Below are 22,311 nucleotides of genomic sequence, written 5' to 3'. Positions count from 1 at the left end.
CAGGGATCCACCCCATAATCAGCATCCAAACGCTGACACCATTGCATACACTAGCAAGATTTTATTGAAAGGACGCAGATGTAGCTGTCTCTTGTGAGACTATGCCGGGGCCCAGCAAACACAGAAGTGGATGCTCACAGTCAGCTAATGGATGGATCATAGGGCTCCCAATGGAGGAGCTAGAGAAAGTAGCCAAGGAGCTAAAGGGATCTGCAACCCTATAGGTGGAACAACATTATGAGCTAACCAGTACCCCGGAGCTCTTGACTCTAGCTGCATATATATCAAAAGATGGCCTAGTCGGCCATCACTGGAAAGAGAGGCCCATTGGACTTGCAAACTTTATATGCCCCAGTACAGGGGAATACCAGGGCCAAAAAGGGGGAGTGGGTGGGCAGGGGAGTGGGGGTGGGTGGATATGGGGGACTTTTGGTATAGCATTGGAAATGTAAATGAGTTAAATACCTAATAAAAATGGAAAAAAAAAAAGAAAGCTGATTATGGGATGGATCCCTGCATATAGCAGTCACTAGATGGTCCATCCTTTCGTCACAGCTCCAAATTTTGTCTCTGTAACTCCTTCTATGGGTGTTTTGTTCCCATTTCTAAGAAAGGGTAAAGTGTCCACACTTTGGTCTTTGTTCTTCTTGAATTTCATGCATTTGGCAAGTTGTATCTTATATCTTGGGTATCCTAAGTTTCTGGGCTATTATCCACTTACCAGTGAGTACATATTGTGCAAGTTCCTTTGTGATTGGGTTACTTCACTCAGGATGATACCCTCCAGGTCCATCCATTTGCCTAGGAATTTCATAAATTCATTTTTTTTAATAGCTGAGTAGTATTCCATTGTGTAAATGTACCACATTTTCTGTATCCATTCCTCTGTTGAGGGGCATCTGGGTAGAATCTATTTCTTAATCTACATCAAAGACTAAACAAAATAAACTTTGGTAAATTGAACATAGTTGCCATGAATCGATAATTCAAGTTGGGCAAACTAGGTACTTTATACAGGTGATGGTCAAGTCCACTGCTGGCAGTGCTCCTCTGCTCAGTATGTTATAGTAAATGTTCCTTCTGCCCATTTCTTTTTTAGTGCAGTGGAATTCGTTGACTTTCAGTAGACTCACTGTTGAATGCTTTTTTATATCATTTCAAAATGACAAGTTGAAAGAAAGGGACTGTGGTAAGTTAGAGACAAATGAAACTTCCCTGCATTATTTACAAGCTTGAAATGAAACATTAACAGTGTGGTTTCTAGGAGAAGAGGGTGATATGGAAGGGCCCAGAGGTGCAACAGCAAACAGTACACAGAGCCCGGATGAACTCCAGAAGTATTGAACTTTAGATTTATTTTTAAAACAGGAGTCTCTAACATTGGGTATTACACATCATGCTCCTTAAACTATAGCATAAAACTGAAAGGGACAGATGTTTCCATCATCATTCTACAAAAATAACATTGTCCTGACACAAAAACAGGAGAGGACACATTGTTACCCAATGTTGCAAGAGATGGAGAAAGGAGATAAGGTACACTGTCTACTTTTATTCAGCACAGTGTTTGAAATCATAGCTAGAGTAATAAGAAAAAGATGCAAAATGGACACATACTGGAATAGAAAGAAATTCTGTTTGCATATAATATAATCTTATAGTTTAAAGACTCTAAGGTCTCCAAGATACATAGTACTCATCAAAGAGGAGATGATGCAAAATTAACATGCATAAACTATTAGATATCAATAACAAATTCATAAGAAAGTCAAGAACATTATCTCAAAAATAAAAAGGGGTGAGAAGAAGGGCTGGTTATGCATTCAGCCAATTATATCAAGTACCTGCACAAAGAAAACTGTAAAGAGCAAAATATAGACATTGAAGAAGACATGAGGAGTCGGAAGGAAAGGCTTCTTAGTTTTAAGTCTTTGTTAGTAAACATGCAGCACTAATTTTTAAATGGCTCTATTACTGTAAATGATATATAGATCAAATGTTGTCAATGCCTGAAATTGGACAAGGTCCTGGGGGAGATAGTATCTCAACAGAGCCTGTAGTTACACACATGTACACACACAAATGAAAATTAAAAAGAAACCTTTTTAATAACCTAGAATGTTAAAGACAAAGAGATTACAAAATAAGAGGAAATCTTTGTCAGATATTTATATGACATGTGATTTCTCTAGAATCGGAGCACAGTAAATAATAAATTATATACAATGAGTGAATAATTTTATCAATAAAGAGGAAATCAACTGAATAGACACTCTGAAGTGAGATGTAAATTGTCAATAAATTTACCATTTTAATGTCTTCAACTGTCAAAATTACAAGTTAGCTTATGAGATTACAGTGAGGAAACACAGTGTTCACCTTGATAATATTGAGGTTCCATTTCATCCTTGTTATTGGCCATTAACAAGAAAACAAGTAACTCTGAATGTTGGATAGGATATGGGGGAAGGGAACTTTATCTACTCATATTGTGAATAAAAATTAGTTCTGCCAGCACAGAAATTATTTTTTAAAAATTGTCAATACAAGGACTGTATGACCCAGCTATATTATTTCTGTGTAATGGTCAACAGAATGCTTTTTTGAAAAAAATCAAGATTCAGTAATGATATTTTTATGCCCATGTCATTACCCCATTGACAATAGTCGGTCCCACTAACAGACATGTGCATAAAGAAAAGTCATGAACATACAATGGAATTATATCCATCTATAAAGACAATGAATATTGCCTATGCAAGAAAGTAAATGGGAAATAGAATGTTATAGCAAGTAAAATAAGCCAGATTTAAGAAGATAAGCAACACATTCTGGTCTGACACATGAAAAATGTAAAGTAGAAAGACTTTAACATGAAGGGATGTCATTAATGATATTATTTAATGGGAGGAATCAGACAAGATGAGAGTGGGTAGTGGAGCTGTAAATGATCCAAGCCCATGTAGGTAAGTATGAAATGCTATAACAAGACAGTACTCTGTACAATACATAAGTAAACTGTAAGTAAGAAAAAAAGTTAGGTTGTTTATTACAGGAACTTTCTGAAATGTTGATATGTGATTGAGTGGTTTATTGTTCTGCATTTAGGATCTTTACTAAATTCATCTATTAACTATATAGCCCCATTGGTTACATTTGATATGTTTTCTATGATTGTGATGATCCCATGTCTAAATTACGATTACTTCTTTTCTTACCAAAATGTTTTGGTTTCTTTTATTTTTGAGATTATAATCTCATTAACCATCCACTTTCCTCCATTTCTAACACTGTCATCTTTGCATTGATTATAGGCTTTTTTGTGAATGATATTCACTAAGGAAATTTACTTCTGTCTTTTAGTTTCCATTTTATTTTGCAAGATTGGAGTAGTTTTCCTTGAGGTTCCTTTCTCCCATCTACTGTCATCATTGCAAGATATTTTTTTTTTTTACTTTTGTTTATTCCAAAACTTGCATTTGTTTTTCTTTGTAAATTTTTTTTAAATTTTATTTTATTTTTATTAGGTATTTTCCTCGTTTACATTTTCAATGATATCCCAAAAGTCCGCCATACCCACCCCCCCAATCCACTACCTAGCCACTCCCCCGTTTTGGCCCTGGGGTTCCCCTGTACTGGGGCATATACAGTTTGCAAGTCCAAAGGGCCTCTCTTTGCAGTGATGGCCGACTAGGCCATCTTTTGATACATATGCAGCTAGAATCAAGAGCTCCGGGGTATTGGTTAGTTCATAATGTTGTTCCACCTATAGGGTTGCAGTTCCCTTTAACTCCTTGGGTAATTTCTCTAGCTCCTCCATTGGGGGCCGTGTGACCCATCCATTAGCTGACTGTGATCATCCACTTCTGTGTTTGCTAGGCCCCGGCATAGTCTCACAAGAGACAGCTATATCTGGGTCCTTTCAGCAAAATCTTGCTAGTGTATGCAATGGTGTCAGCGTTTGGGAGCTGATTATGGGGTGGATCCCTGAATATGGCAGTCTCTAGATGGTCCATCCTTTCATCACAGCTCCAAATTTTGTCTCTGTAACTCCTTCAATGGGTGTTTTGTTCCCATTTCTAAGAAGCGGCAAAGTGTCAACACTTTGGTCTTCGTTTTTCTTGAATTTCATGTGTTTAGCAAATTGTATCTTATATCTTGGGTATCCTAAGTTTCTGGGCTAATATCCACTTATCAGTGAGTACATATTGTGCGAGTTCCTTTGTGTTTGGGTTACCTCACTCAGGATGATGCCCTCCAGGTCCATCCATTTGCCTAGGAATTTCATAAATTCATTTTTTTAATAGCTGAGTAGTATTCCATTGTGTAAATGTACCACATTTTCTATATCCATTCCTCTGTTGAGGGGCATCTGGGTTCTTTACAGCATCTGGCTATTATAAATAAGGCTGCTATGAACATAGTGGAGGATGTGTCCTTCTTACAGGTTGGGACATCTTCTGGATATATGTCCAGGAGAGGTATTGCGGGAACCTCTGGTAGTACTATGTCCAATTTTCTGAGGAACCACCAGACTGATTTCCAGAGTGGTTGTACAAGCTTGCAATCCCACCAACAATGGAGTAGTGATCCTCTTTCTCCACATCCTCGCCAGCATCTGCTGTTACCTGAATTTTTGATCTTAGCCATTCTGACTGGAGTGAAGTGGAATCTCAGGGTTGTTTTGATTTGCATTTCCCTGATGATTAAGGATGTTGAACATTTTTTCAGGTGCTTCTCAGCCATTCGGTATTCCTCAGGTGAGAATTCTTTGTTCAGCTCTGAGCCCCATTTTTTAATGGGGTTATTTGATTTTCTGGAGTCCACCTTCTTGAGTTCTTTATATATATTGGATATTAGTCCCCTATCCGATTTGGGATAGGTAAATATCCTTTCCCAATCTGTTGGTGGCCTTTTTGTCTTATTGACGGTGTCTTTTGCCTTGCAGAAGCTTTGCAATTTTATGAGGTCCCATTTATCGATTCTTGATCTTACAGCACAAGCCATTGCTGTTCTATTCAGGAATTTTCCCCCTGTACCCATATCTTCGAGGCTTTTCCCTACTTTCTCCTCTATAAGTTTCAGTGTCTCTGGTTTTATGTGGAGTTCCTTAATCCACTTAGATTTGACCTTAGTACAAGGAGATAGGAATGGATCAATTCGCATTTTTCTACATGATAACCACCAGTTGTGCCAGCACCATTTGTTGAAAATGCTGTCTTTTTTCTACTGGATGGTTTTAGCTCCCTTGTCAAAGATCAAATGACCATAGGTGTGTGGGTTCATCTCTGGGTCTTCAATTCTGTTCCATTTGTCTACTTGTCTGTCACTATACCAATACCATGCAGTTTTTATCACAATTGCTCTGTAGTACAGCTTTAGGTCCGGCATGGTGATTCTACCAGAGGTTCTTTTATCCTTGAGAAGAGTTTTTGCTATCCTAGGTTTTTTGTTATTCTAGATGAATCTGCCGATTGCCCTTTCTAATTCGTTGAAGAATTGAGTTGGAATTTTGATGGGGATTGCATTGAATCTGTAGATTGCTTTTGGCAAGATAGCCATTTTTACAATGTTGATCCTGCCAATCCATGAGCATGGGAGATCTTTCCATCTTCTGAGATCTTCTTTAATTTCTTTCTTCAGAGACTTGAAGTTCTTATCATACAGATCTTTGACTTCCTTAGTTAGAGTCACGCCAAGGTATTTTATATTATTTGTGACTATTGAGAAGGGTGTTGTTTCCCTAATTTCTTTCTCAGCCTGTTTATCCTTTGTGTACAGAAAGGTCATTGACTTGTTTGAGTTAATTTTATATCCAGCTACTTCACTGAAGTTGTTTATCAGGCTTAGGAGTTCTCTGGTGGAATTTTTAGGGTCACTTATATATACTATCATATCATCTGCAAAAAGTGATATTTTGACTTCTTCCTTTCCAATTTGTATCCCCTTGATCTCCCAAACAAAAAAAAGCCCAGGACTAGATGGGTTTAGTGCAGAGTTCTATCAGACCTTCAAAGAAGACCTAATTCCAGTTCTTCACAAACTATTCCACAAAATAGAAGTAGATGGAACTCTACCCAACTCATTTTATGAAGCCACAATTACTCTGATACCTAAACCACAAAAAGACCCAACAAAGATAGAGAACTTCAGACCAATTTCCCTTTTGAATATTGATGCAAAAATCCTCAATAAAATTCTTGCTAACCGAATCCAAGAACACATCAAAACAATCATCCATCCTGACCAAGTAGGTTTCATCCCAGGGATGCACGGATGGTTCAATATACGGAAATCCATCAACGTATTCCAGTATATATACGAACTCAAAGACAAAAACCACATGATCATCTCATTAGATGCTGAGAAAGCATTTGACAAAATCCAACACGCATTCATGATAAAAGTCTTGGAAAGATCAGGAATTCAAGGCCCATACCTAAACATGATAAAAGCAATCTACAGCACACCAGTAGCCAACATCAAAGTAAATGGTGAGAAGCTGGAAGCAATCCCACTAAAATCAGGGACTAGACAAGGCTGTCCACTCTCTCCCTACCTATTCAACATTGTACTTGAAGTCCTAGCCAGAGCAATTAGACAACAAAAGGAGATCAAGGGGATACAAATTCTTTGTAATTTTTTTTAAATATACAATAAACTTAAATATTTTAATTGTTTTTGTAATCCACACTAAACTTTCATTTATTAAGAAGTATTTATCCTTACTTTTGTGTCACCTGCATATCAACTTTATATTTCATTTATGAGCTTTTAACTCTTACGTTATTGGTTAACATATTTCATGTTGCTAGTCTCCCTTTCAAGCTTCTGTTCTTTAGCCTTCCCTTCCCCTTCTTCTTCCCCTCCCCCTCCTCCTCCTCTCTCCTCCTTCCCTCCCTCCCTTATTCCTTTTCTTCCTCATTTCCTGTTTTCCTCCACACCAAGTCCTGGGCCTTGCTCTTGTCTGGCCATACCACACCTTGGAGAAAATTTCCCCATATGTTTTTTCAATTTTGTTACCAAATGTTTTTTCTTTCTCTTACCATACAAGCTATAGAATTATTTTAATTTTCCTATTTTCTGTAGAAAAATAAAACAAAGATGTCCTGATATTCATGTTACTCCCCCCGCCCCCAAAATCTGGAAGAGTGTATTGGTACAGCTAACTGTTCTAGAATCACTACTGTGTGCTTAGACAAGTATCTTAATGTATGTGTTTCCTCAGAATCTATTTCTCTTTGTTATATTTTTAAAAATTGTGATATAAATCTGACCATTTACCAGTTTAAATTTTTAACTAATGTTCATCTATCTATCTATCTATCTATCTATCTATCTATCTATCTATCTATATCTATAAATGTGTGTGTGTGTGTGTGTATGAATACTATCATCATCATGGCTTCCAGAAATCTAGAAACAGAATTACATTGTTAGAATATTGATCTGCAAAATTAGTTTATCAACACATATTTACCTGTAAATTCAGTTACTTCAATACATATCTACTCTATATGCTTTTATTTCTTGATGATAAATTTGTAGTTTACATCATTTAAGGGATTGGTTTATTTAAACTAGATTGCTCATTATGTCTCTTTACTCATGAAGTTGTTTGTTAAATTGTCAAGTCTGTGTGGATAATGGAGAATCCCTTCATTTTCTTAGAACCCTATGTCTTCTCTATATCAGTCTGTCTTAGAAGTTTATAATTTATTTTACATTTTTGAAAGAACCAACTTTCCTACCACTAACTTTCTCTAGTTTTGTCTTTGCGATTTCATCTATTATGACTTTGTCACATTTATTTTCCAATGTAATTCATTTTGAGTTTACATTTCTTTTCTTTAACTAGCAACTTAGAACATTCACTTGAAAAACACCTTGCTTTGAACCAGATTATGTCTTTAGATGCTATTTTAGCTGTATCCTATATTTACTAAATCATATCTTAATTAAATTTTTATGTCACCATTCACTTTGTATCTTACCCTTAATTATTTACATTTTTGTTAGTTTCCAAACACTTGAGGAATTTCCTTATAGGTATATTTCTGTTATCAGTCACTTTTTATGTTCCATGCCACCAAAAATATATGCTTTCCAACCAGCTTGTATTTTTGATACAAGAAACACTTTTGTGGCTGTGTGCTCCCTGAACCTCTGGTAAAGGAGGTAGGTGGAAACATATTATGTTCTATATTCTAATAATTTTCTTTGATTTGCTCTATTGATGTCAGAGGTGTCAAACTTTCAACCGAAATTGTGAGTTTATTTTTGATTTCTTTTAATTTTAGAGTGTCAATTTGGTTCATGTATTTTGAAGCTCTCTTGACAAAGAGCTCTTTTGGGGGTAGGGGAATTATACCCTTGATGGTATTGGAAACCACTTCTTAAATGCTCTGGGTAAAATTCCTCATTTCCAAACCTTCTCTTGGTGCTATTGAGGTTGTACCAGTTTGTCTTTAATAAGAAGGATGTCAAAGCATGAGGTATGTTCTGTGGATGGTTACTAAGGCTCAGATACAATGCCTTTGTTTTAACAGAGATTATGTTAAAGGGCCATTTGGGCTTTCTGTGGATAATTTATTTGCCTTGATTCAACTCTTTTCAGGGTTGATTATTTATAAAGGACTACAGAACAGGATTTCTCAGAAGAAAATAGCTGAATGGACTGAAAATTACTGGCTATGATTTGCTCAATAAATTTCAATTTTATTGAAATAAAAACTCACTGAGCATGTTTTTTCTTAACAAATGGATTATTCTGCATGGTATGGAGGGTTCATTTTAGCTGTGGTTCAAAGATAATTGGAGGGGTTGTTTGCAGCCCCCATTTAACACCAGACTCTCTCACATTCTCTCCCTCCATTTTATCTTCCTAGCAAAACCTTTCAAAACCTTCCTGTCCTTCACCATAAAACCACAATGTCCAAGCATTCTCATAAACACTTGTTTGCTAGCACATGGGGGGAAATCATTTGTGTGACTCCCTTCATCTATGTGTGATTTAATCTTCATTGTCAATGGAATTGGACTTAGAAACTCTTAGGTGACACACCTTTGGGAGTGTTTACCCCTCAGAAAAAGCTTTCTTAAAAGGGGAAGTTTGCTTTATGGGAGAAAAATCCCTCTTAAATGTGGTACCATCCCATGTTTTGGGGTCCTGGATGGAAAAGAAACACAATAATGAGGATACAGGCTGAGCCATAGCATTCATCACTCTCTGTGTTCTAAATGTGGACAACATACCCTGCTCCATCTGTGGTGAGTCCTTGCTCCTGTGACAGCAAAGTCCATTCTTACTTCCATACATCCCAGCCACAATATGCTGTCCTCACAGGGTGTGTTCTAAAACATACCCTTCTTCATTAACTCTGTAGCTTTAAAGTTTTTTCTTTATTCTTGCTAATTCCACCCATGTACAATGAGAGCAATATTTATCTCCTTACTACTCTTCTAATATCTGCAGAGCACATAACCCTTGCTTTAATATCTTTAATTTTTTTTGATAATTCACTAAGATCAGTTAATGCTATCCATATGGGCATATTTGTGGAGCCATCCACTGGAACATGAAAAACTACAAGTAGCCACATCTTCACACCCAACAAAGTGATTCCCTCTTTCCCAGCAATTATCAAAAGCTTAAATATCTGTTCAGCAAGGTAAAGCCTGGGAACCACCTGCTTCTTGTTGGAACTTCTGCTATCTTGACCTCGTTCAGATATTGCTCAGGTAATTATAGCTGCTGTCAGTTCGTGCCATAACCACATCGTGCTGGGAGTAGCATCTGAACCTCTTCTACCTAACCTCAAGCTCTTGCATTCTTTCTGCTTCTTTTAGCAACAAACTCAAAGCCTTGCTAATACATAGGTATCCTATTGTCTTCTTGTTCTCAGCACTTGAGGAGTTAAGCATTTCTACATTAACTTCAACCAACTGCAGGATGAAGCCTTTTTGAGGAAGGCTGAGAGTATCCAAGGTCTGTGTATATGAGCATAAATATATAGAAAACATATAGACAGAGGTCCATTTAGCAAAATAGCAACTGTGGATTCTACTCTTATGTTATTTGACTCCTCACACTCCAGTCGTGGACTTTTTACAAAATCACAGCATGTAAGAAAATCTGGGAATTATCATATACTGCTTCTGCCAATACTCCAACAAGTAGAACACAGCCTCCAGAAATTTCTATCAGAAATGTATTCAAAGGGACATGGCATTAAGAACAAAGACGAGCTGAACAGTCACTTGTCTTTGAAAATATGCACCCCAAGAATGGCTAATTTTTCTCTAAGAATCCTGGAGGACCTGGGGAAGAAATGTATGGAAAAAGGCTGACTAGAGAACATATTTTGAAATGAGGTTAGAATTCTTTCTACTGAATGTGATTAAAGAGAATAATATAATTTGTCCCAGGAAAATTTGTAAAATTTATTTACTTATTCATGGAAAACCACCAAGGACTGAAACTATTTGGGAAAGTGTTTTGAAGTCCAGGTACCTAGGAAATCCTAAAGGAATTAAAAATGTTTACCTAATAAAACTAGGCTTTCTTTACATCACTTATCATTTTAGCTTTCTTGACAGCTCCCATGGGAAGGAACATGACCTCAAACCATGCTCAAGGAAAATTCCCTTAGCTAGAGAAAGATGAGTAGCAAAGAAGCCTGCAGAGAACTGCACACTCTCTTCTTTCTCACTCTGCAACTAAACCTACAATTTTCTTTAACTGTTCTTTATGCTTTTGCTTATAAAACCAACATCTACCATACCATTAAAATGAGAAGACTCAAAGTGGACAAGAAATCCACTCACAGTGCCTCTGGGTCAAAGTTTGAGGGTGTGATGTTCATGTTTATGTGGCTGTTCCCTGTGGTACTACAGATTTATAGTACTAGGTCCCTGAACCTAATAATGTGAATATCTATATTCTCTTTGTATAATTTCAAGCTCATGACTTGCCTAGCATCAGTGTTATTTCAAAAAACCTCTGGCAACCTTGATTTGTCCCCCATATTCTTAACATTATCTATGTGTCCAATTGTTAGAGTTGAAAGTTGAGGGGGAAAAAAAAACCCTCATAGCTCAAAGCCCATTTTCTTCTTTTACATCTGTACCTGCCTGCATACTTCTAAATTTCCATTAAAGGAAATACTTTATTTTTCCTTTGATTCAATATAATCTGAGTTTTGTTACTGGTTGCACTATAAGCATCAGCCACCTTGATGACAATGTAGAAAGGAATTTAATAATGTGCAAAGATATCTTAAATTTCTTGGAAGGCTGCAAGAGCAGTCTGAGAGTTCTGGAGTGACTTTAAAGTTACCAGGCAAAGTGTTCTATCCAATGAACTATTGTCAGGGAATCAGAGAATCAAAGTCTACCTCGCATTCAATATCATGAACTATGCTGACACGTCCACAATACTTCTATGTAAAGTGCATGCTTTCTTATCGCAACTCTTTCCTCCTGAGAGAATTTCACATCGAACCTTACATGGGTTTAGTAGAACAATTTCTATGAAAACACAATTTGGACAGAATATTCCAGAGTTTCAACAATGAACACGTAAAAGTAGGAAATGAGGAAAGAGGTTTAGACAGACAACTAGATGAGAAGGGTTGATACCTCTTCAGATATTCTTTTATCATCATAACATCTGGGAAATGTCGCCTTTAGCTTTCATTCTTTTGCATACCAAGGAAGCATGGGAAAGAACAGTGAGTGAGCCAATTTATCACACTTGTGCATTCAGATGGACACATTTGCTTTTGAAGGAATCTGCTGGGATTTTTTAAAAACATTTGTCTCTGTGTACAGTTAGCTCCATGCTATGTACCACTGTCCCTCAGAGCAGCTGGTCAGAATGCGATGTCCAGTGTCAATGATCTTTGTACATAATAGCAGATCCATTCAAGACACTGCACTTGATAAAGACATGGACAATATTTGAGTGAAACAAGGAGCTTATTTCCAAGATGTAAAATTCACATTGCCTAATATAGGCAGTATTCAGGAAACAGACTAGGCTAATGTATATCCAGGACAAACCAAGCACCAGGAACTGCCCGAAGTGCTGTCATGGATATCATATTATGCACAAATCATATTAATGTTGGAGTTGAGAGGCAACTTCCCTAACCTCCCCCTCAGAAATGATGCCTTATGCATTATACATAGATGGGTGATCACAGGATGGACATCATTGTTTAAAAAAAATGTGGATATTATACTTGTTAAAAGTAGAAAGAGCACCATCATGCAAGGGAAAAATGAACACAGCATCTCAAGGTGCAAGTGGGAATATCTGATTCTCAAATACAAAAATACTTCTGTTCAGATGCTGTCTCTTATTTTCTTGTGTTGCTCTATTAAAAGTGAGCTGGGAGTTTGTGTGAAGTATAAATACCAAGGAGAGAAGCCCCACTTGCAGCTATTGCGGATTCCAGCACTGTGGTAATGAATGACTAAATAGATAGGGGAGGCACAATTCTCAACAAACACCAAATGAATCAGTTAAATGAAACTCAGAGTTTGCCAACTGAGATTTTTGAAAAGGCACAAATTCTGTTACTTTTACCCCATCCCCAAATATAGACAAGAATGTTAAATAACTTCTATGGCAAAAATTACTTCTTATTACTTCAGTTGTTTTTCCTTTAATTAGACATTTCAAATAGGTAATGTGGTCAAATATAAACAGAGAGCAAGGGGAAGGAGGTCTCTCGTACTAACATTTATTTATGTATATATTTATTTGTTTGTTTGGTAGCTTGTTTATTTTGCTGATGTTAGAACACAAACCCAGCTGGGCAGTGGTGGCGCACGCCTTTAATCCCAGCATTTGGGAGGCAGAGGTAGGTGGATTTCTGAGTTCGAGTCCAGCCTGGTCTACAGAGTTAGTTCCAGGACAGCCAGGACTACACAGAGAAACCCTGTCTCGAAAAAACAAACAAACAAACAAACAAACAACCCAAAGAACAAACAAACAAGAACACAAACCCAAGGACTTGAACATACTAGGTAAGAATCATGTAGCATTGAGATTCTCACTAGCACCATTATCATTTTGATCTGTCATTTAGAGGTTATTAGTTCAATACTTCTGGAAATTATGCTGAACTTTTATATTTGAATTCATCAAACCCATCAGCCAATAATAATAGGAATTAATAAGTGGCCATTTTCCTATGTTCACTGTTTTCCCTAAAATTCAGAGAGTCTATGGGAAGAACATGATTAGTCATGTTGGATTGGTAAGGTATATAGAGTGGTTGGCACAGAAATTAATTCCCATGCATGGCTCAAGTGGGTGGAGACCATTGTTAATGGAGGGCTAGCTGTTACCAGGGTGATGGACAAGGATTTAGGATATATATGACAGCAGCATAAACAGGGTCTAGAGTAAAAATGCTTAACATGTTAATTCTGCACCAATATCCCATTAGGTAAATGGTAATAGGAATGAGAGATTGTTTAGGCAAAACGTACTTGTATAGTTTGCTTTCAAATGAAAACCAAAACCAAAACCAAAACACCAAAAAAAAAAACCTACCAAAAAGACAGAGTTCATTGACAATAGTGTAGAGGTTGAACAATGGATACATAAGAGAGAAATTGAAGAATGAGTCATACATAGATTCTTTAGACATAATTAGTAATTAATAGGAGCTAATAAAGATCATAATTGGGGTTTGGGGATGGGTCTTCACAGTCTAGAGTTGATGTATCAGAATAGGACATGTGTCCAGGTCAGGATAACTGCCAAGGAAGTTGACTCCCAAAAAAATTGGTGAGAGTTTAGGTGGGACAAGTCAAGACAATACAGTAGGGCTCAAGTGACATGTTCATACTTTTCTGTACATGAAAGCTTCTATTCGTTTTTCTACTCTCTTTTTGTACAAAATGCAAAACATTTCTCAATAGCCTTAGAACCCACATTTGGCTCCAGAAGATTTAGTTCAGGATACTGTCCCACCTGGGGAATCCATCCTATATACAGTTACCAAACTCAGACATTATTGTGACTGCCAACATGTGCTTACTGACAGAAGCCTGATATAGCTGTCTCCTGAGAGGCTCTGCCAGTTCCTGAAAAATACAGAAATGGATGCTCACAGCCATCCATTGGTTGGAGAACAGGAGCTTTGAAGGAGCTACAGAAAGTACCCAAGGAGCTGAAGGGATTTGTAGCCCCATAGGAGGAACAGTAATATGAACTAACTAGTACCCCCAGAGCTCCCTGGAACTAAACCACCAATCAAAGAAAAAACATGGTGGGACTCATAGCTCTCTAGCTGCATATGTAGCAGAAGATGGCCTAGTTGGTCATCAATGGAAGGAGAGGCCCTTAGTCATGTGAAGGTACTATGCCCCAGTATAGGGGAATGCCAGGGCCAGGAAGAGGGAGTGAGAGGGTTGTTGAGCAGGGGAAGGGGAGAGGATAGGGGATTTTCAGGGTGGGGAGAACTAGAAAAGGGGATAACATTTGACATTAAATAACGAAAATATATAATAAAAAATTAAAACTCATGTCATGTTTTTACATTCTTTTAGTATAAGAGTTTGGGAGGCAAAGACAAGTTTATCAGCACTTAAGCTGAGCAAACACACCTTTCTGTTCTACGTATCAGATTTACAAAACATTTTATTAAAATTATTTCCAGCATGAAGAACCCCAAATCTACTTGTATATGTTTCTTCTCTAAAAATACTTCGTCATGCATAATGCCTGCACATTCTGATCCTTTCTGCTTAGGAAAATAATATCTGTTCTCTAAAACTTGATTCAAGACCTGAACCAGCAAGTGTTCCATCCTTCCAATACCATGGGAGTTCCATTGATATACTGTGCAAAGCATCACTTTTTCCTATGGGTAAACTCCAGACCTGGCTCCTGCTCCCTTTAATGCCTGCCATGCACAATATAAGGTTAATCAATATAGGTTCTGAGCTACCTTTTTCTTCCTGGTTACAGATCAGACTGTATTAAAACATCTTGAAGTGGAAGTAGGGTCTCAAAATGTTTCTACTGCTCTAAACCTTAGAGCTGTCATTTGTGAAGGGTACCAGGTAACTGCTAACCCAAACGTGAAGATATTTCTTGGATTTTAAATTATTGGCTAAACACTAGAGAGCTTGTCATGTAACTATTGTAATACTTTTCTCAGTGAGTAGGAGTGATGCAATAAATAAGGCCCCTGACATGGAATCATAAAGATGATAAAGAAAGGTTCCCATTAGCTAAAGTTTCCCATTAGCAAGGACTATAGATGTTACAATGAATGTATGCTTCCCATGGATTTTTCTTCTGCTCTGACCTCACATCTACTAGTTGCTCTGACACTCCAGTTCAAGTTGCAATTTTCGCCCAAGATTTTTGTAGTTTCATTCATCCTCCTGTCCCTAGTGTCCACAAATGATGACCTTATGAGGAGCTTCAGGGAAGTCCAGACATGATTATCATGTGAGCTGTGATGCTTAGGGCTCAGACATGTTGCTTTCAGAGGGAAGCCTGTTGTGTCATTCCATAAGAGAGAAAATAAAACTGAAGAATGAGACACTGCTGGAACATTTTTGAAAAACATAATCGATGTGTGGGATTTGGGAAGAAGCTCTAAGAGTTTGTACTTTATAACTATAATTAAAACCTGTGCATAATGACCATCTTGGAGCCCATTCAACACGATGTGGGAGCTTTGAGTGCCAAGGAACATCTGTTTCAAGAACATCAGCCTTCCATTTTTTCTCAGGAGGTGTCTGGGATGAAGCTGGCCCTTGATGTACTTGTTTGCATATGGAAAGGGCTCAGCTCCGAGGCTGGCATCCTCCTATCCCTCACCCAGATATTCTTTAACTTTACAGGAGTTACTGGGATTTGCATTTGGAGCATGTTAATTCGCACTGTTAAATACTGGAGAATCTTTTAAAGACTGACATCTTGATAGAGATGTGGATTTTTGCTTGTCTATTCTTTACGTGTGATTACACGGTATAAGTTCCACATAATAGGATGTTAAGAGGATGAAAACAGAGAGAGGGAAGCCTTGAATTCCCTACATCCTTGTAAATTGAAGAGTTATATGAGGAAGGAACAGAAGCTGGCTGTTGTGAACAGTACAATCTAGTTCTGTTGATTTGCACCCCACCTTTTTTTGTGTGTGTGCATTCATGTCTTTGGGGGAACAGAATCCCAGGTGGTCTGTACATGCCTACATGGTGCTTTGCAAAAAGAATTAAATATTCTAGCTAGCCTGTATAAAAGACACCCAATCCAGGTATTTTATTTACAAGCTGCAAACCTTGATTGGGTGGGTTTTGGAGCTATTCTAACTTGCATCCTAGCCATGTGTCCCTTGTTACTTGCTGTTTGTTCAGGCCACATGCTCATGATCCATCTCCTCTCATGGCAGCTTCCTCCTCTCTTTTTGTCCTTTGGTCTTCTCCCCCACCTCTGTCTCTACATGTCACCCCCATCCAGTTAACTGAAAACCCACCTAACTATCTATAGCCCAATCACCGGTTTTAACCATTTATTGACCAATTAACTTGGGGAGGAAGGTTCTTACAACAAAAGCCAATGTACTTGAGAATGTCCTCTTTGGAGGCAACCAGTTCTTGGGGGACTGTTTTTAACATTCAAATACATAGCAGTACCAGACCAACCCCCTACAATGCTTGATATCGCTTTTCTAGATATGACTGACATCAGTTCAATGTGATGCTTCACCTGCATTCAGAGCTGGGCTCAAGCAGAGGCACTTGCTCATTTCACCCTGACTGATAAAGACTGACCATGTTCTAGTCCTTAATTGGCTGCATCTTGCTTCACTGATTTGCCAACAGCTTTCTGATTCTGTAGCTCCCTGGTTTTCACAAGGCAAATGTTAGAGAAGGATTTGGTTCTCTAGTGAGAATTGAGTCATTTCTGGAAACTCAGTCCAGTTGATATTCTTTGACATACCATCACTCCAGTGATTTGCTTTATCTACTGTAGTTAAAGTAGCAGGAAGAAAATCATTTAGAGAAGGACTGGCAGCATCTATGATTTTGTTTTCATCTCAGAATCATTTTCTTAAATTTTTTGTTTGAACTGTCCATTCACTTAGTGACTTGTGGACATAGGTGACTGTTCACACATTGAGATCAGTATGACTAAACCCAGAAAACACTGGTTCTGTTGTTGACTGGCCACTCCCAAGAGTTTCCTGAGACAATTTCCAGTTGCAGAATTCTCCCTGCCTTGACATGAAGCCAAGAAAGAAATAGAATAAAGTTCTTTTTCAAAGAGACAGAGCCTAGGTTTTCTCCATAGAAAGAAGGAGGAGAAATCTGAAAGGCTGCAGTGTCCTGTGAGTGCTGAGAGACTCTCCATGCCTGTTAGGTTTAGTGGTGACTTACACAGTGGCACTCCCTCAAGGAACATGCTGTCAATGATATTTTCTTGCACACCATATGTTAATGTTGGTTTCATAGAAAGCAGTTGGATTAAAAAAAAATAGATGCCTTGTTGAGAACCACATGGTCTACAATCAATAATCTCTGGTGCAAAGTCTAGTGGACTCATTTCTTTAAACACCAAGACTCATGAATTTTGGAGGCAAAAATGGCAGATCTTATTTTAAGATCTGGGCTTTAGTTTAAAATATATCGGTAGATCAAAATCACAGGTCTGCAATTAGTGGGACCTCTCTAAGGCATATTATGCCTCAAATTAGCAAACAACACTTAGCTCTGTAAGTATGTCTTTATGCAAAAATCACTCTCCCCTGCCTAACACACACACACACACACACACACACACACAGGATATTGTGGGAAATATTAAAACCGATTGACAACTTCCCACACTACTGCTGGCAACTCTCTTCCCCAGCATGGTCCCACTGGCTCTGTCTCTAATTAGTCCCTGCAACAACCATTCACAGTATTCCCAGCTCTTGTTAGCTTGTCTCTGGAGCTGCTAATTCATTCTCAGGCAAAAACACCTGTGGTGGTCCCACATTCCAGTAATCCAGTAAAACAAAATGCTTGAAGCTTATAATTAACCAGTCAGATTTATGTATCAATAGATTCTCAATTCACAAGATGCTCACACAATAATTGCTATGCCAATTGATAATGATACAAGCTGCCCACCTAGATTAGACAAGTTACTGCAATTATTTTATCCCTATATAGTAACATCTACCTGTGGCTACTCAAAGCCACACTGGTTCTGAATCATCCTTTCCGTTGTCTATCTTGCTTCCTCCCCCTCTCTCCTGAGTCAAACTCTCTCTCTCTGCAGCTCTTATCCCTGCCTCTCTTTTCCCTGTCCAATGACAGGCCTCCTGCTGCACTAATATTTTAATGTCATTGGACAGGGAAAATCTTGCCACAAAGGGGCTTCCTTATTCAAGAGTTATGGTATCACAGTCATAAGGCAAAATGTTTTAAAACTTGAACAACACAATTTCAAATCCATTCTTACAATGATTTGAATTCTACATTTTACTAAAGTTTTAAACTAATTATTGTTATATTTATTTATTTATTTATTGTGTGCATATGCAATCACATATGCATATTCCATGCTGTATATGTATATGTCTAAGGACAGCTTATGAGTTTCAACTCTCTGCTTTACATGCTGAGCCACCTTAGCAAGCATTGTTAGAGTGTTAGATTCCTCCTTATTGTGGCTACTTTATTAGTAAGACGGTGTTGTTTGTGAGTTCATGAAGATGAGTTCACCAGTATTTATTCACCACAAGAAGAGCTTCAAAGACAGACAAAAATGTCAGTTCTACTAAGTGCCAGTTGTATGAACCAGTGACTTTATTGGAGTTGCTCACAGATCTTGGGGACTTGGACAACTGCATCATGGAAAAGTCTACTCAAGTGCTAGTGATGACTCACAAAACCTGCGACTCAAGCTATCTGCACAAATTTCAGGCAGCTTCACTAGAATCTCTCCCCCACCCCAAAATAGTCTTAAAACCAGAGAGAGGACTTATGGCATTTTGTAATAATTTTATGACTTCTGTGGGCCTCCATTTTCCTTGCATGAAGTATTTACATTCATAGAAAATAAGTATGCTTTCGTCTCAGCTCCAAACTTTGCCTCTGTAACTCCTTCCATGGGCGTTTTATTCCCAATTCTAAGAAGGGGCAAAGTGTCCACACTTTGGTCTTCATTCTTCTTGAGTTTCATGTGTTGTGCAAATTGTATCTTTTTTGTTTGTTTGTTTTTGTTTTTATTTTAATTTTTTTATTATTAGGTATTTATTTCATTTACATATCCAATGCTATCCCAAAAGTCCCCCACACCCTCCCACACCCACTCCACCACCCACCCACTCCCACCTCTTAGCCCTGGTGTTCCCCTGTACTGAGGCATATAAGGTCTGCACGATCAGTGGGCCTCTCTTTCCACTGATGGCCGACCAGGCCATCCTCTGATACATATGCATCTAGAGACACGAGCTCTGGGGGGCAGGGGGGGGGTGGTTACTGGTTAGTTCATATTGTTGTTCCACCTATAGGGTTGCAGATTCCCCCAGCTCCCTGGGTACTTCCTCCAACTCCTCCATTGGGAGCCCTGTGATCCAACCAATAGCTGACTATGAGCATCCACTCCTGTGTTTGCTAGGCCCAGGCATAGTCTCACAAGAGACAGCTATATCAGGGTCCTTTCAGCAAAATCTTACTAGTGTGTGCAATAGTGTCAGCGTTTGGAGGCTGATTATGGGATGGATCCCCGGGTATGGCAGTCTCTAGATGGTCCATCCTTTTGTCTCAGCTCCAAACTCTGTCTCTGTAGCTCCTTCCATGGGTGCCTTGCTCCCAATTCCAAGAAGGGGCAAAGTATCCACACCTTGGTCTTCATTCTTCCCGAGCTTCATGTTTTTCGCAAATTGTATCTTATATCTTGAGTATTCTAAGTTTCTGGGATAATATCCACTTATCAGTGAGTACATATCATGTGAGTTCTTTTGCGATTGGGTTACCTCACTTAGGATGATGCCCTCCAAGTTCATCCATTTTCCTAGGAATTTCATAAATTCATTCTTTTTAATAGCAGTGTAGTACTCCATTGTGTAAATGTACCACATTTTCTGTATCCATTCCTCTGTTGAGGGGCATCTGGGTTCTTTCCAGCTTCTGGCTATTATAAATAAGGCTGCTATGAACATAGTGGAGCATGTGTCCTTCTTACCGGTTGGAACATCTTCTGCCCTACCCAGGGATCCATCCCATAATCAGCCTCCAAATGCTGACACTATTGCACACACTAGCAAGGTTTTGCTGAAAGGACCCTGATATAGCTGTCTCTTGCGAGACTATGCCTGGGCCTAGTAAACACAGGAGTGGATACTCACAGTCAGCTATTGGATGGATCACAGGGCCCCCAATGGAGGAGCTAGAGAAAGTACCCAAGGAACTAAAGCGGTCTGCAACCCTATAGGTGGAACAACATTATGTATTAACCAGTACCCTGGAGCTCTTGACTCTAGCTGCATATGTATCAAAAGATGGCCTAGTAGGCCATCACTGGAAAGAGAGGCCCACTGGACTTGCAAGCTTTATATACCCCAGTACAGGGGAACGCCAGGGCCAAAAAGGGGGAGTGGGTGGGTAGGAGAGTGGGGGGGAGGGTATGGGGGACTTTTGGGATAGCATTGGAAATGTAAATGAAGAAAATACCTAATTAAAAAAAAAGAAAATAAGTATGCAATGATTTGACACAATAATGACTTGTATTCAACAAACTGGAATTAGACAACATTCTTCAGGCATATAGCAGAATTCAGGTTTCATGGGAAGCCCCTAGAAGATCACATCATCTATTTTCTTCCTGCTATTTGCAGCTAGATTGGGATCTCTAGCGAGTAACAACAAATGCTAATTATCTTGAGTACATGAATGCAGGCCCTCTAAATAAAATTGATATAATGAAGTGATTTGCCAGGTTCTGATCACATAGCCAGTCATGATTTTGTTTTCTACCAAATCCACATCTACTTGACTTTAAGTCAATAAACAGTGCATATGTGTAATATAATATAAATCTAAATTTCAATGAATATGTGGGTTATGTATCCCAAATAATTTTATACATTCTGGATAGAAATGAGGAAAACTTTTGAGAAGACAGTAGTACCTTCCTGTGTTGATCTCTCCCTGATGAAACCAGGACAAGAGACTCTGAAACTGCACACAAAATTGCACATAGGAGACCCCATAGAACTGTGCGCGCGCGCGCACACACACACACACACACACACACACACACACACACACACACACAAATCCTGCCTGCTCAGATCATTTTATTTGTCAGGCTCAACCACATAGTGCATTATAGTAACTGGGCAGTGCCATTGTTTTATCCTCAACCCATTCAGTGTGTAATCTTTAAGTGTTGTAGATGCTTTAGTCCTTATTAGAAGGGGGAACATAATAATCATAGGAGATAGAAGGAAAGAGGTACCTGGGAGGGAGAGGAAGGGGGAGGGAAAATGGGGGCAGGATCGGGTGACAGAGGAGACAGGGAGAAGTACAGAGGATCAGGAAATTGAAAGGAGGTGTGTAGCAGTACAGGATGGGGGAGTCAGGGTAGCCACTAGAAAGTCCCAGATGCCAGGAAGCAAGAGGCTCTCAGAACCCAATAGAGATGTCATTAGCTGAAATACTCAACAAAGGGGGGAGGGAGAGCCTGTAGAGACCATATCCAGAGGTTAGGCATGGCCCCCGGTTAAGGGATGGGGCCACCCACCCATCTCAAAAATATTAGCAGAGAATTATTCCTCTCTAAAGGAAATGCAGGAACAGAGTGGAGCAGAGACTGAAGGAAAGGCCATCCAAACACTGCCCCATGCATCTGCAGACACCCAACCCAGACACTATTTCTGATGTCAAGAAGCACTTGCTGACGGGAACCTGGTATGGCTGTCCCCTGAGAGGCTCTGCCAGAGAATGACTAATACAGATGTGGGTGCTTGCAGCCAATTATTGGACTGGGCATAGGAACTACAATGGAGGAGTAGGGGAAGGACTGAAGAAGCTGAAGAGGTTTGCAACCTGATAGGAAGAACAACATTGCCAACCAAACAGACCCAGCAGAGCTCCCAGGGACTAAACCACCAACCAGAGAGTATACATGGAGGAACCTGTGACTCCAGCTGCTTATATAGCAGTGGATTGCCTTATCTGGCATCAATAGGAGAGGAGGCCCTTGTTCCAGTGGAGACTCGATGGATGCCCCAAAGTAGGGGAATGCTAGGGCAGTGAGGCAGGAGTTTGCAGGTGGGTGGG

The sequence above is a fragment of the Mus musculus genome, chromosome 15 (genome assembly GCF_000001635.26).
Source record: "Mus musculus strain C57BL/6J chromosome 15, GRCm38.p6 C57BL/6J".
In the NCBI taxonomy this organism is placed as follows: Eukaryota; Metazoa; Chordata; class Mammalia; order Rodentia; family Muridae; genus Mus; species Mus musculus.
The sequence above is the reverse complement of the archived record's forward strand: the minus strand, read 5'-3'. Positions refer to the sequence as shown.